Source organism: Physeter macrocephalus, chromosome 2 (genome assembly GCF_002837175.3).
Source record: "Physeter macrocephalus isolate SW-GA chromosome 2, ASM283717v5, whole genome shotgun sequence".
NCBI lineage: Eukaryota > Metazoa > Chordata > Mammalia > Artiodactyla > Physeteridae > Physeter > Physeter macrocephalus.
In genome coordinates, this window is record NC_041215.1 from 134,875,179 (window position 1) to 134,889,821 (window position 14,643).

The following is a 14,643-nucleotide window of genomic DNA, read 5'->3' on the forward strand; positions in this document are numbered from 1 at the left end:
CGGGGAAGTTGTTGGTTAGTTTCATTTCCCTGTGAGAACTAAGCGCTCTGGAGAGCATCCTGTATCCCCAGTTTCCTGGCTACCGGAGGAATGTACCAGGGCCACCTCATTGTTCCCACCAGGCCTGGGCTAAGCTCAGCGTGAACCCCAGGCAACCCTCTTTCCACATCCTTGTCCAGAAAGGTCAGAGCTTTCTGCCTTCAAAGCCAAGGCGCAGTGATCTCTAGCCTCGTCTGGACTTTTAAGGAATGTGTACGAGTCAAGTCAGGGATGCTTCTTCTTCTCGTGGAAGGGAGGTGGGAGGACGTGGGTCACACACACACACACACACTCAGCTCGTGTGCACAATCTCATGGACTCGCATGTTCACGCTCAGGCGTTCACTTACACAGACGCATACACAGGTTCACACACACCCAAATGCTCACAGGCTCGTGCACTTAATCAAACGTGTGTACACGCCCATATGTGTCTGTACGCACACAGGGCGCCCTCGTGCTCAAATGCTTACACTCACACACACTCGTACACACGCACGTGCACACACCAACTCGCCCTACACACAGCCTGGAAAACGGCACGCTGACAGACGGGGTCACCGCCCGAATCCCCAAGGCAGCAGGGGCGTCACTAGCTGAGCCCTCCGAGGCCTCGGGGCACACAGGGGCTTGTTTACGGGATGCCGTCAGGTCCAGAGTACTCAGGTTATTAGGCAAGAAGCATCTACTCTCCCTGCTTTTGCTCCCCTTTCCCTGTGGCCGTGAGGTTGTGCGGGGATAGGAGAGGTGGGCCTGGCCCAGCCGCAGAGCAGGCCAGGGCACCTCTTCCCACCAGCAGACGGGGCCTTGAACCATCGCTGCTGCCAAATCTGCCCCTGAGTGAGCCCTCCCCGACCCGAGACCTGAGTCCCCACCAGGCAGAGCCCCTCCACACACACACACACACACACACACACACACACACACACACACCCTCACACGGGAGGTTCTCGGCCAGGCTCGCTCAACCGCCAGGCCTGGACCTTGGCCTTCAGAGCCCAGCTAGACCCTGGGGCCCACCGCGACCTCTAGTCCACTTGGAAGAGGTTCGAATTCCCTGCTGCTCAATGAACCTCTTTTTTTTTTTTGGAGGAAACTTAACAGCCCAGCAAGCATCTGTTCCTTTTATTATTTGTAGAAAACGGCCATTTTGATTTCAAAAACTGACATCAAAAAATTTGAAGCAGCAGGTTTTTAGCATTTCTCCAATGCTCATGAATTCCACTTTGCTGTCACAAACAGGCTGTTAAATTCTTCCTTGTCAGAAAAGCAGCACTTGCCCCAGACGGGCTGTCACACTCAGGCCGTGCTTGGTGTTTGTCGTGTGTCTTCTGCCCTCCCCTGCTGGCCACCCCTGGTGGGCCCTGGATCCATTCCCTGCTGCATGTCCCACCTCACGGCCATTATCCCTTGGACCCTCCGCTTCGGCCAGAGTAGATGCCGGCACCGCCGGCTTCCCATCCGGTCACACACTTGAGGGCTCACGTGCCACAGGGAAGACCAGCTGGAACCCAAAGCTGTCCCCACCAGCCTCCAAGTGCAGCCACTGCCCGGAAGCGCTCTCATCACAGCCACCCACACCCTGGGTCAGCGGAGACCTGAGAGCATCCGCCTGAGCGGGGCTGGGACCGAGGGATGCAGAGAGTGAGGAAGTGGGCGGTGTGAACGCAGCACCCCGGAGAAGCCCTGTGATGGGGCACGCAGGCCCGGCCACACGGAGACGGGCTCCTCCTCAAACAGGGTGTGGAGGGGCTGCGGGGCAGGGGGTGACACGTGAGCTGAGTCCTGCCAGGGGGCGGAAGCACCGCTCCTGTTTACACAAGATTCTCTCATAGATTACTTTTTGAAATTGCAGTATAATTAAGTTACAGTGTACTAGTTTCAAGTGTACCGCAAGGTGAATCAGTTACACATATATAGATTCTTTTTCAGATTCTTTTCCACTATAGTTATTACAAGATATTGAGTATAACTCATAGATTATGTATAACAGCCAAACACATGAAAAGTTAGTTTGCTAGGGCTGCTGTAACAAAGGACCATAGACTACGTGGCTTGAAGCAACAGAAATTCATTGTCTCTCAGCCCTGGAGCCTGGAAGTCCGAGATCATGGTGTCAGCAGGGCCTCTGTTCCTGCCTCTCTCCTTGGCCTGTGTCTTCCCCCTGTGTCTCTTCACGTCATCTTCCCCTTGTGCATTTCTGTCTCTGTGTCCGGATTTCCCACTTTTTATAAGGATACCAGTCATTGTGAGACAGGCTGGGACCCGGGACCTTTTACTGGGACCTGGGACCCTTTGCTGCAGTGCTTGCACCTGGACATAACTCTCCTGGAGAAACAAAATACAGAAAAACTGTATGGGACTAAAAATAAGTGTGTGCATGTGCAGCTGGGGCAAATTCTGGAGCCCAAAATTCAAAGAGACCAAAAAACCCAACTCCCACTTTTGAAGAGCCCGGAGCGAGAACAGGGTGTTGGGAGCAAAAGCAGGGTGCTGTGCATGCCCCCTGCACACCACACCACGAAAGGGGTGGGCAAGACACCTAAGCCACCCCTCCCGCCCGACCCCTGGACACACCCCTACCCTCACCCCACATAAGAAATAAGCTCGCCCCACCTCGGGGAGCTAGCAAGCAAGGGAACCTGCCATTTGTTCTCGATTCCCCTGTTGCAGCAGGGGCCCCAATAAAGCCTTGCCTGAATTGCTTGTCTAGCCTCTAGTCAATTTCTATTGTTTGCGGAAGGCCAAGAACCCTGGATGGTAACAATTGGATTAGGGTCACCCTGATGACCTTATTTTAACTTGATTTCCTCTATAAAGACCCTATCTTAGACTTCCCTGGCGGTCCAGTGGTTCAGACGCTGCGCTCCCAAGGCAGGGGGCGTGGGTTCAATCCCTGGTCAAGGAACTAAGATCCCGCATGCTGCACGGCGTGGCCCGAAAAAAAAAAAAAAGACTCTATCTCCAAATAAGGTCACATCCTGGGGGTTAGGGCCCCAATATATGAATCTGGGGGAAACACAATTTAACCTGCAATGATTAGTTGAATAGTGGTAAGTTATAAACCATTAAAAAGGTGGTTAAGGACACTCTATGTTAATATGGAAAGTGCTTGGGTTGTGAGGTGAAATGATATAATGATAGAAAGAAAATAGATGGGAAGAGAATACAGACAAGTGAAAACGATGGGTGTGCTCAGGTCAAAGATTCATCAGTAATCTTAGTCCTTTTTCTGTTTCCCGAGCGTTGTTTGCTGCGGTTCCATCACATTTATAATGTACATTGCTGCCTTGTATTAGCAGCCATAAGCCCCGCCCTCTCCCCTGCATTGGGAGGCCAGGGTCAGGGCTGACACAAACATTTCTTTAGGTTCTTGAGAAGCTGTGAGTGCAGCAGGGTGCGAGCAAAATCCAACCAAGAGTCCGTGGGACCGCCCCCTCTGCAAAGCTCCCGGCCTTGGTATAGCAGGTGCCTTGTCAATGGTCAGACGTTCCACCTCAGGTCCAGACAGGTGCTGGGACAGCAGAGGTGTCAGGCCTTTCTACAACGCAGGTGCCTGCGAAAGGAGATCTGGGAGGTCTAATGTGATGCTGTCTGGCGTCTCCATCCCTGCTCCAGAAGAGCAGCACAGATTCCTGTCACAGGCCATGGAATAGGATGAGCTGAAGGAAATAGGGAATGACACTGCACACCCCCTCCGGCCCGGTAGAATCCCGTGCCATGAAGACCCAGGCCCTCCAAAGGGCCACCAGTCTGGTGCAAGGGAGAGTGAATAGTGCTATGAAGCCATCAGCATCTCCCTGACGGGGCGGCCTTCCTGGTGGTCAGGGGACTCCACTGGGGGACGGGGACCCTGGTGTGATGATCCACCATGGGTCCCAGGCTCAGATGTGTGGTGAGGCCAAGGAGCACATGGAGATCTCAGGTAACACACTGCTCTGAGTCAGGCTGAGTACCAAGCTTCGGAAGCCTCACTTGCTGGAAAAATTGGGGGACGCCATGTAAAGTGGCGGCAGGGTCCCTGTCTCTCTAGCTGGCCATTTGGATTTGTCCTAGAAGACAGATTGCTACTCTGTTTTGGAAAAAAATAATAATATCAAACACTCTAATAATCACTTTGCAAGGGAAAGCCAATATCCTCTTCCAGGATAGGAATGTTGGAGAAATTCAAGAAAGAGCTCAGCTGTGTGCAGTAAAGAGTATCAAAAGCTGTTTTGGTTGCTGGCAGATTTGTAATTTGGAAAATTGTTGTGATGGGGAGACCAGCAGGACCCTGGGGAGGAGGAAGTCCGGTCCCGCATCAAAGTGCCTGGGGGGGTGTTGGTGTGGACCCCGGACAAAGAGGGCACGGACATTGGCAGCCCCAGGCCAGGAGGTAGGAGGCAGGTGCCTGAAACATGGCAACAGGGGGTGAACTAAGGGCAGGTGGAGCCAGAGGGGACCCCGCTGGGAAAGGAATGGCTGCAAGTCCACGTTAAGTTGACTTTTCTACGTCATAATCTCCCTGCTGGCCTGGGCTTCAGTCAAGTTATATGAGCTGCGACAGCTCCATCTTTGCTGTCCTTTGGGTAATTGTGGAAGGGGCCGTGTCCACGCCGGGGAGAAGCCAGGTGCACGGGTGGCAGGAAGCCTGAGAGAAGCAGACTTAAGATGTGCAGAGGTGACCTGCAAAGGCACTGAACTTGATTCGGGGTGACTGACAGCTGCCGTGCAAATGACTTCCAGGGTGGTCTTGGAACACGTATCCCCAGGGACCACCGGAATGCAGCGAGGAGCCTAGACAAAGAGTGAGTTCCTGAGATTTAGTTATCAAGAGGTCACCTGGGTGGCCTGAACAAGTGGTTCAGGGTTGGGAGCTCCAGGAAATGGTGAGACCTTGGCTTTCATCATATGGACCACTGACCAGTGAGAGGGAGGGGCAGTGGATGACAGAGCTGGCCCATGTATCTGTCAGGAGAAACTAGGTTATGCTACGTAACAAACAACCCCCACATCTCAGTGCCTCAATAACAAAGTCATTTCTCACTTATACTCACGTCCACTGAAAGGCAGCTGGAAGCTCTCAGTTACCCAGGGAATCTGGCTGATGGAGCGGCCACCACCTCAAACTGGGCTCAAGGAAGAAAGCCGGGGCAAATAAATGCCCCACTTGGACACGATGAACTTCTGCTCACAAGTCAGGGCTAAGCACATGCCTTGTTCAATCCTATCAGACCTTGGCAGGGGACAGGGGACACCAGTGATCGACCCCACAGCCTTCCTGAGTCCCAGCGAGGAGCTGCCCTTGGCATTGTGCCCAGGAGCCCCAGCTTCCCCCGCCCTGTCCCCGTAGATGGAGAAGGGGAAGCCAACCCCACGCCTCCCCTCCGGCTGCTGGCTCCATCTGAGCGACAGTGGCAGTCTCCCCAGGTGGGCAGGGTTACGGTCCTGCCAAGAGCGTGGGAATTTAGGTATGCTGACCTGTGTGGCTGGCGGGGCCAGAACACAGCCCCACTGCCCACGTCCTGGAGTCTGCAGATTTATCCAAAACAGGGGCGCGACCCACAGGTCACGCAAAACTTGCCCTCTAAGGTTAGCTGAAGATTCAGCTTTGATTTCCTAAGGAGAAGCGCTGAAGTGAAGAATCAGAGGAGGAGTGCCTTCGTCTTAACCTGTTACTGTTTTCTCTCCGCTGAGGACAGCGACACAATTCTATCAGTTAACGTAGAAATTCCTCCTGGAAGCGCTCTTCTCGGCCACCCAGCACTGTCTGCATGTAATTACTTCCCACCATCAAATAGGAGCTGCAGAGGGCAGTCTGTGGATTCCATCAGGGCCGGTGCTGAGTGGCCTCAAATTGTTCCTGACCCTCACTCCTTCCTTCCCGCGTTACATTTGTCATTTGCTCCAATTTGAGCAAAACCAGCTCTGACCCGTCCAGCGGCTTGGACCTAGAGGCTGACTGTTTGAATCCAGCCCCCAGAAGTGTTCTGTTGGTCTCCACTATTTTTTTTTTAATAAATTAATTTTTTTTGAATTTTTGAATTTATTTATTTTTTTATACAGCAGGTTCTTATTACTTCCACTATTTGAAAATTGCATTGGTTTTCAATATCTTTTATTCATTTTAATTTTAAATATTTGTTAAATATTTCACATTAAAAAAAGAATCCATATATCTGGCTTCCTCTGAAAAGCCAAGTGATTAAAAACAAAACCCTGGACCTGCATCCTTACATGGTGATCTCATCAGATGAGCCACGGCACAGGCGGCCACATCACCGTTGTCCACATCTCAGTCCCCTCCTACGCCATTCAGTCCTTCCTGTTACCTGCCTGGCTAAGGTGTGGCCCTTGGATAGAGGGTGTGTGTTATAAGGTGTAGGAATGCAACCGTGCTCTGCATCCTGGCCCCTGGCCCCTAGTGTCATACCCGGCTCATGGTGGGGGCCACGATACTTGTTGAATAAACAACTGAATGAACGAATATTGAATAGAGAAATATACCAGGTCTTTGAGTCAGGCGCCTGAGCTAACCCCTCAGCTCAGCCCTCAGTTACTGGTGTTTGGGCCATTCACCTATAAAACTTCAAAGCTGTTGGGAGAATGGCTGAAACCCACAGGTGACCGTGCCCAGCGTACCAACAGCAGGGTCCTTCCCGTTGTGTGGTGAATAGGGTTTTCCCTCCATCCCAGCCCGTCCTTGAGGTCAGCTGTGGCAGTGACCAGAACTGGTCTAGTCCGCACACCTGGGGCCTCTCAAAGGCAAGGGCACCTGTGTTCAGGTGGGCACCGTGGCAAAACTCACGCCGTCAAAGACAGTAGGAGCTACACTCCCTCAGCCGCCTGCAGGCACAGGGAAAACCGGCAGCAGCCTAAGGGTGCTGCGGGCATCATGTCAGTTTCCTTGCGCTGCTGTAACACGTGACCACTCAGTGGCTTACAACAGCGCCAACTTCTCACCTTACAGTTCTGGAGGCTGGAGGTCTGACACGGGGTCCACCGGACGGAAGGCAAGTGTCAGCACGGCTGCCTTCCCTGTCACATGTTCCCTTGCCGTTGCCAGCTTCCAGAGGCCGCCCACATTCCTTTGCTCGTGGCCAACAGCTGTATAGTTCTGGCCTCTGCTTCTGTTCCCACGTCTGCTTTTCTGCTGGCTGACTCTTCTGCCCTCCTCTCCCGCTTTCAAGGCCCGGGATGACACCAGGCCCACCCGTACGATCCAGATAATCTCCCTATTTTGAGGTCAACTGATTAGCAACCTCAATTGCCCTTTGCCATGTAACCTAACACATTCACTGGTTCCAGGGACAAGGACAGGGGCATCTTTGGGGGGCAATTATTCCACCACCACAGGCATATTCTCAGGGAGGGATGAGAGGACACAGAAATCCTGACTGCGGGAACTTTCATCTGAGTGAAGACCCCTCTGAGCAAATGCAGTCACAGGCTACGTTCAACCAGTGCAGCCAGCTGAGGTCAGTGTCCCAGGGCAAAGAGGATGCAACCAATTCAATTCAAAGGCCCCTTCATTGCATGCTCCTCAGCAGAGGCAGCAAGCCCTCCCTCCCTACCCCATGGCTCACGACCCATCTGCCATCCTTTAACTCAAAGGAAAACAAGAGTGGCTCTTGCTTAGAAACCCACCCGAGGCCAGTCCTGCAGCCTGAGAGGGTTGCCCCTCCTTCTGAAATTGGTGCTGTCATTGGTGGCCCCTTGGGCTGGCAGCACAGAGAGCTCTGTCCTGCTTCAGCTTGGCCAATTGTTAGCTGTGTGACTTCAAACCACTCACACAACCTCTCTGTTCATCACCTATAATATCAGGCACTGAATACATCAGGTATACAAATTTTATTTTTCTTTCCTTTAGCAGTGGAACCTTTCCTCCAGCTGAAACCCTGTATAGAATTACAGTATGTGAAACCAGTGAGAAGCAGGTGGCAGGGGCCAGGGGTAGAGCCTCCCCTGACCTTTCAGCTCCCAAGCAGAAACCCCTCAGATGGTCCAGGAGGCCCCTTTGCCTGTAGGACCCCTTAGGTCCCTGCTCTCCAGACCCACAGTCGCTCCTGTGAGGGTTTTTCTGTCTTTAAATTGGCTTCCCACATGGCTGTGTAGACAGTTTTTTAAAGAATAACCCGTGGACATGTAAAATGCTCCAGCAGCCTCTTTATCTTCAAGTTCACCTTGTTCATCACAGGCTCACGCCACGTAAAACAGGACGATGCCGGTCTCAGCGCTTTTCCAATGCAGACCAAGGCCTGGCTTCTTTTAAGCTCGGCTGAAACCCCTGGCTCTATGCTGTCCACGGTCAATATCCTGTTACTGTGTGTGGTCAAAAAAACCCCATGAATCACCCAGAAGCCACGCTCAACGATAGACAAATTAAACTGTTAAACCTTGTTTGAACGACTCGATAAAGCTTGTAGAGTGCTTAAGAATCGATCTGCATGAAAGCAGCCGTATGCATCTCGAACGATATTAGTGCAGTAACAACAACCCTGTGCCAACATTCCCGGGGTCCCACCCCTCCGAGAAGCAGACTCAGCTCTGCCCTTGACATTCAGCCTCCGCGGCTGCTGTACAAACAAACCTCTAGCCCGATGAGGCAGCATCTGCTCAGGGGTGGGGCAGGAGGTGGAAAGGAGGGAAGTGCGGTCCTCCAGAGGGAAATGATTCCCAGGTTTCCATTCTGTGAGCTCAGGACTCAGAGCAGTCCTGCTAAACTGTCAGCCACGCGCCTCCGCCATCAGGCCTGCGGTCTGGGCAGCCTTTCAAAGACGCCCCCAGGAGACGCTCAAAGCCCTTCTCAGCCCAGCGCAGGATGCTGGGTGTTTTTATTGCAGGGCGATCCAGAGTTTCTGAAGAGCCAGTGATATGCTATGAGCCGTCCACACACACTCATTCCCCACACGTGTCCTAAACTTTAAATTCGTGTCTGGCTTTTTCCCTTTCCCTTTCGGGCAAGATTCACAGGTCTGGCCCCAATAGCCTGTCCCACTGATGGGACACTGAAGCCGTTCCAGCGGGAGGAAAGCCAGGGAGACTGTGCTTGTGAACTTGAAGTGTCTCGCAGGCCTGCTCCTGGAATTTCATCACTCCGAGTCCTCCCACCCCCCCCCACCCCCCAGCCTGATGAGGACTTCACTCGGGCCAATATATCAACTACACAAGAACAAGCAGGGGGCTGGAGACATTAGCAAACACAGCACATGAAGGAAACCTCAAGATTTTCTTAACTGTGAGCCTCACAGAAACTAACAGTAGGGAGCTGGGACTTAGTAGACTTAGTAAGCCCATCCTCACCGAGCCAAATCTGACCTCACCGTAACTACGACCTAACGTTTCTAAACCTGCCTCTGAAGTCACACAGACCAAGTCCAGTCTCTTTCGGTAAATCTACATATGCCCTTCCAAGCACAGAAGACAGCCGCCAGCCACCTGAGGCTTCCTGGTCCCCGGAGGTCTGTCCCCAGGGCCAGGGTCTCCAGGCCTTCCTTGCTCTCCCAGCTGGCCACCTGCTAGGTGAGCTGTGGTGAGGGTTCAGGTGGGAGATGCTCCTGTGAATAGTTTCTTGAACTGCTCCATCCCTGGAGCTGCCCGTCTAAGGCTGGAAGGGATGCATTCATTGGTAGACCTGGGTAGCTCAGTCTCAGACTATGCGCCAGTTGATAACTTGTCCCTTAGGGCCGTCCTGTGCATTGTGGGACATTTAGCAGCATATCCCTGGCCTCTGCCCACCAGACGCCAGTAGCACTCTGTTCCTGGTAGTGACGATTGAAAATGTCCCAGGACATTGCTAATGTCCCTTGAGAGTTAAAGGCACCTTGGGGGAGGCCCACTAGGGTAGAATGTTGGATTAGGGTGCTTCCAATAGCAAGGTTCAAAGCTTAATAATTCCACGAATGTCCTACCTTTTCCCAAATAGGCTGCTTAATTCAGATTGTGAAACCACTAAGAGCCTCAGACTAATTTAACAAACAAGCCAACAATAAAACTTGGTATTTTGAAAGTTCTCAGTGAGTAATAAAATCAACCCTCAAAGGGTTATGATGGTGAAGACGAAATTGCAAAACTGTCCAGTCCCCCTTGACATGGAAAGGAGCAGCGGGACTGGGTGAACGGAGCAGAGGGTTAAGATTCCTGAAACCTCATTCCTTGAGGATTGCCCTTTCTGGCTGAGAGCGTTCATAGCAGACAGCTTAGCAACCGAACTTCGCAAAATGTTCTTTCCACCTGCAAATCGTGGTTTCCTATCATTTCAGCTGGCGGGAAGAAAGGGGAAATAAAAGAGCCAAGGTTGAGTTTAAATGGAATAAGATAGTGGGTGCTCAAACGTCCTCAAATAAATGGCTGGCTGGTGAAAACAAAAAACATTTTTAAAAAATTGACAGCCAGCTTTCAGATGCCTCATTGCTGGCTGTAGTACAGCCAGAATTGTGGATTGGGTTAAGAACGTAGGGGAAAGCCTGACCTGAGATTTCAAAGCATCTGATTCTGGTTTGCAATTAACTCGGAACCCCACAGGAAGAAGAGACATGCCATTCACATCCAACGCATTGTAAAATTTCATTCTCGGAGCCCGGAAGATTGGATATAAAGCCAAGGAGATGATTTCCTCACTGCCTGCCTGAGGCCTCTCAAAAACATCTTTTTAGCTTGATTGTCTTTTATATGGAAAAGTCAGTGGCTAAGATTAAAATGAGAGATTTTAAACAAATTCCTGAACTGTTTTTATTCCTAAAACTTTTCTACCTGGACCTTCTCTGTGAGAGCCACACCAGCCTGGGTGTCAGGACCGAGGAGTACAAACCCGCTTCACCACCCGCTGCCCCTCGGGACATCCTGCTGTCTCAGGAGTTCATCCATCTCTATTTGAAACGCTGGGTGGCTCTGAGCCCAGGAAAGCAACCCAGAGCAGAGAAGCTTCTCTGGTCCCAGAACTTAACAGAACCAGGGTGTGAGTGACAGAATCCCAGATGCAAAGGCTGCTGATAAAACAACCCAGCTCCCTTCAGTCCCTGACGCCCCAGAGCCGCAGTGTTTTCCAAAGCACTTCCTTAGGAATGACCCATTTCCCTGTGTGAGTCAGATGGTGGCGGTGGCCTCTGCACCAGGCTGTGATCTGCAGTATTCTAGACTCGGCAGTGGCGAGCTGATACATGTTAACAACTTCCCAGGTGATCGGGGTGGGGCAACCCTGATTTGCAGGCACTTGCCAATTGCCATGGTGTAAATACTCCCACCATGACCAATTTCAAGTTACCATTGTGAAGTCATCTAGCTCTCCCAGCATCTGAAAATGTAACAATCAGCTCTGGCAAGCAAGCTCAAGCCACCTAGGGCATACCACCAGTCCCCGCCCCCCTCCTTCTCCCGGGCGACACCACCTAGCTTAGACTCTGATGAAACTTATTTACTCTTGTCCCATAAATGCCAAAGGGTTAAAACATTTTTGGCAAGACAACCAGACAATCTGACTCTGGGCAAGGCAAAGGGGAGTCTGAGTAAATTCTGAGTTTGCTTTTTTTGTAAGAGACAATGTAGCTGCAAAGTAGCGCAGGAAACCTTAATGTTCTAAACACTGAACTCTAAAGAATATACACTGTACCTAACATCAAACACCACCAGATTTTTATCTCCCAGAAGAGGGAAAGGTGATTTATTTTTCTTCAAGTCTCCTCAACTAGAGAGTAGCCTGCCTTATACTATGAGGCTAATCTTTACTGTCTATCAGGATTGCTTTTACCCATTAATGTTTTATTGTGGTTGAATATTGATAATGTCTCCCCAAAACAACCGGTTCTACTTTGCCTCCCTCCATGAAATGAGCTTATAATTTATCTTTAGTAACAGGAAGAACAACAATAAAGAAGCTTCATAGCTTGACTTGAGACATTCGGGTCACTGCTTCCTTAACATTGAAAAATAAACGACCACTTTTGATGAAAGATAACCCCAGGTTTGCAAGTATATCCTCCACTAGAATTCCCCAGGGCAAAGAGAGAGAGAGGTTGAGCAAATGGCATCTCCGAGACCCATCAGGAGGAGAAAGGGCTTCATAAACATAAAAGAAAAGCCATAATGACCTAGACAGGCTCCGAAGAGACCTTTAATATTTAAACACATCAAATAACTTGATATAAACATGAAATCAACTTGAAACTCCCTTCGCACTCAGTGTTGCACCTTTATGTTCATCCCAGATGAGAAACAGCCGAGAACAGTGAATGAGAGGAACAAATGCCTTTTCATGTTTCAGGATTTCCAAGGAGGCATCCTGCATGATTTTATCTTGATGGCCAGCCTAACTGGGTTAATTTGTAATCCCTTCCCTTAACCCAGGGCTGGGCTGGGGAGTGGGGAGGTGCGGGGTGGGCGGTGGAATATGAGAATGACTTCGGCGCTAATTGCTGGGCTCCCTCTTAAGCAAACTCACCAAGTACTCATAACTTGGAACCAGTTCAGGTCACTCTGTAATTTGCTAGACATGTCCGCGATTACCCATACTTTAACGGACACAGGTAACACAAGAGCCAAACGGCAAGGTGGTGCCAAGGCTCACTCACCATTAACGTGCCTGTTAGAGGTCAGCGGGGCTGCTCGGTGCAGTTCCATCACGCAGCAATCAGTCATGTCTAGCGTAACCCAAGGACTCCCTGAGACAGCCCATAAAGCCATCGAAATGTGCCTGTTTGTGAAGGTTAACCTAAGAGCACTGATTACAGCCATGGACTTGACACACATAATTAGGTTAGAAAAGCTCTCTACGCAAAACTGAAGACAGAATCTTATAGAAACAGACATTTCCAACTAATGCTACTGGGTGAGTGCCACGTGGCCTTGTCTGGGAGATGCTCGAGTCTGGAGCATCCTTTTACTCTACGCCTCATTGTAACTCTGAGTCTCTGTTTAATGGAAGCCAACTGCACTGCCCCGGGAACCAGCCAGATGTCGCATGAGAGGGCACACCTGCTTGGTGCCCTGTCCCTCATGCCTCTTTTACAGCCTTGGACTCAAACACCAGGCAAGAGGCGGGGTGGGATCTTCCACAGAGGGACACTGGCATAGGCAGCATGGTCGTGGAGAAAAGAGAAGCAGAGAGAAGCAGCCCTCCTGATATCAGAGCATCACGATGGTGACTCTTTAACTCCAGCAAAAAGCCATGTCCTACTACACAATTAGAGGGGGACCCAGTCACTGGGGAGGGGCCACAAGCTGGGGAAATGGGATAAGCCGGAGGAGGCGAGGTTCAAGAGGCTGATCAACAGGCCCCCTTATCTCCTCACACCAAGAGGGTCAAGGAAGGGAGTGGTGAGTGACAACCAAGATAGACCTCAGAGGGCAACCCCTGCCCCCCACCTCTGCCACCACCACGAAAGGCTTTTCTTTCTGGGTCTCAAGTAGGAGAATGCCCAGCCGTGACTCAGCAGACAGGAAACCCTGTCCGTCACAGAAGGGTGCACAGTGGTAGCCAGAGCAGCTTGACAAGGGCCACCAGTCTGTGCATGTGTCCCCATCTCCTTGAGAAATGCAAGCTCCCGTCCCATTCTGAGTCACTGTCCTGATCTTCCTGCAGCTTCACAGATAATAGAAGTTAATGTATCGGCGTGAAGTGGGACATGCGTGATTGTTTTCCCCTTTTCTCCCCAAACTTCCTCCTGCATCCTGCTCCCTCCCTACTGACCTGCCACCCATCAGCCACTGGACTCACCCCCACTGCCAGACCACCACTAAGTCCTGTCAGTTCTACTTCCAAAATGATCTTGAGTCTGTCCACCCCTCTCCTTCTCCTCTGTGACCACCCTGCTCCAGGCCTGTGAAATAATCTCATGTTTGGTCTCTCGCCTCCCCTCCTTGCCCCACTCAATTCCATTCCACATATGACAGCCAGAATGATCTGTTTAAACTTATTCGGTCATGTCAACTCCCCGCCAAAACCCCTTTATGGCTTCCTACAGCCCTTCGGATAAAATCCAAAATCGCTAACCTGCCTAAAAGACACTGTATGACAGAACATAATGAAACGTAGTACAATTGGAGACCATCTTAAAGACGCAGAAGGAGTGAATGCTACAACATCCCGATACGAGCTTATTATTACAAGTTAATATTAAATTTAGCAACGAGTTTCCTAAAGGCCAGTCAAAAGTGAAATACTTTGGTGCCTGATTGGCCTTTTTAAACAGAAGGTGCCACACAAATACATCTAGGAAGAGTTCCTGACATTAAACCCAAGGACTTAACTCTTGTCTAAGGAAGGAAAACCAATTCCTACGAGTGGTGTGATAATGAACCTCTCTGCAAATCCAAAGGGCACCATATGACTAACGCAAGGTTCAAACAAATGCTGCTAAAGCAAGAAGGGCTTTGTAAACTGTAGAGGGTGTTAACCAACCTTAGGTGATCTAAACCGAAAGGTGTGTTCCATTTCCACACTGTTTGTACTGCCCCCTCTGTTCTCATAGCTGATTGGAAACATTTGGGGTGGGATGCGGGGGTGCGTATGTGAGGTCCTGTGATCAAGGTATTTTGCTTTCTAATGACCTACAAGTGTTTGGCTGGTTTGCTCATTTGAAAAGAAAGGATAGACAAGATTTTGACTCTCAAACAGCCCCTTTCTCGGGCA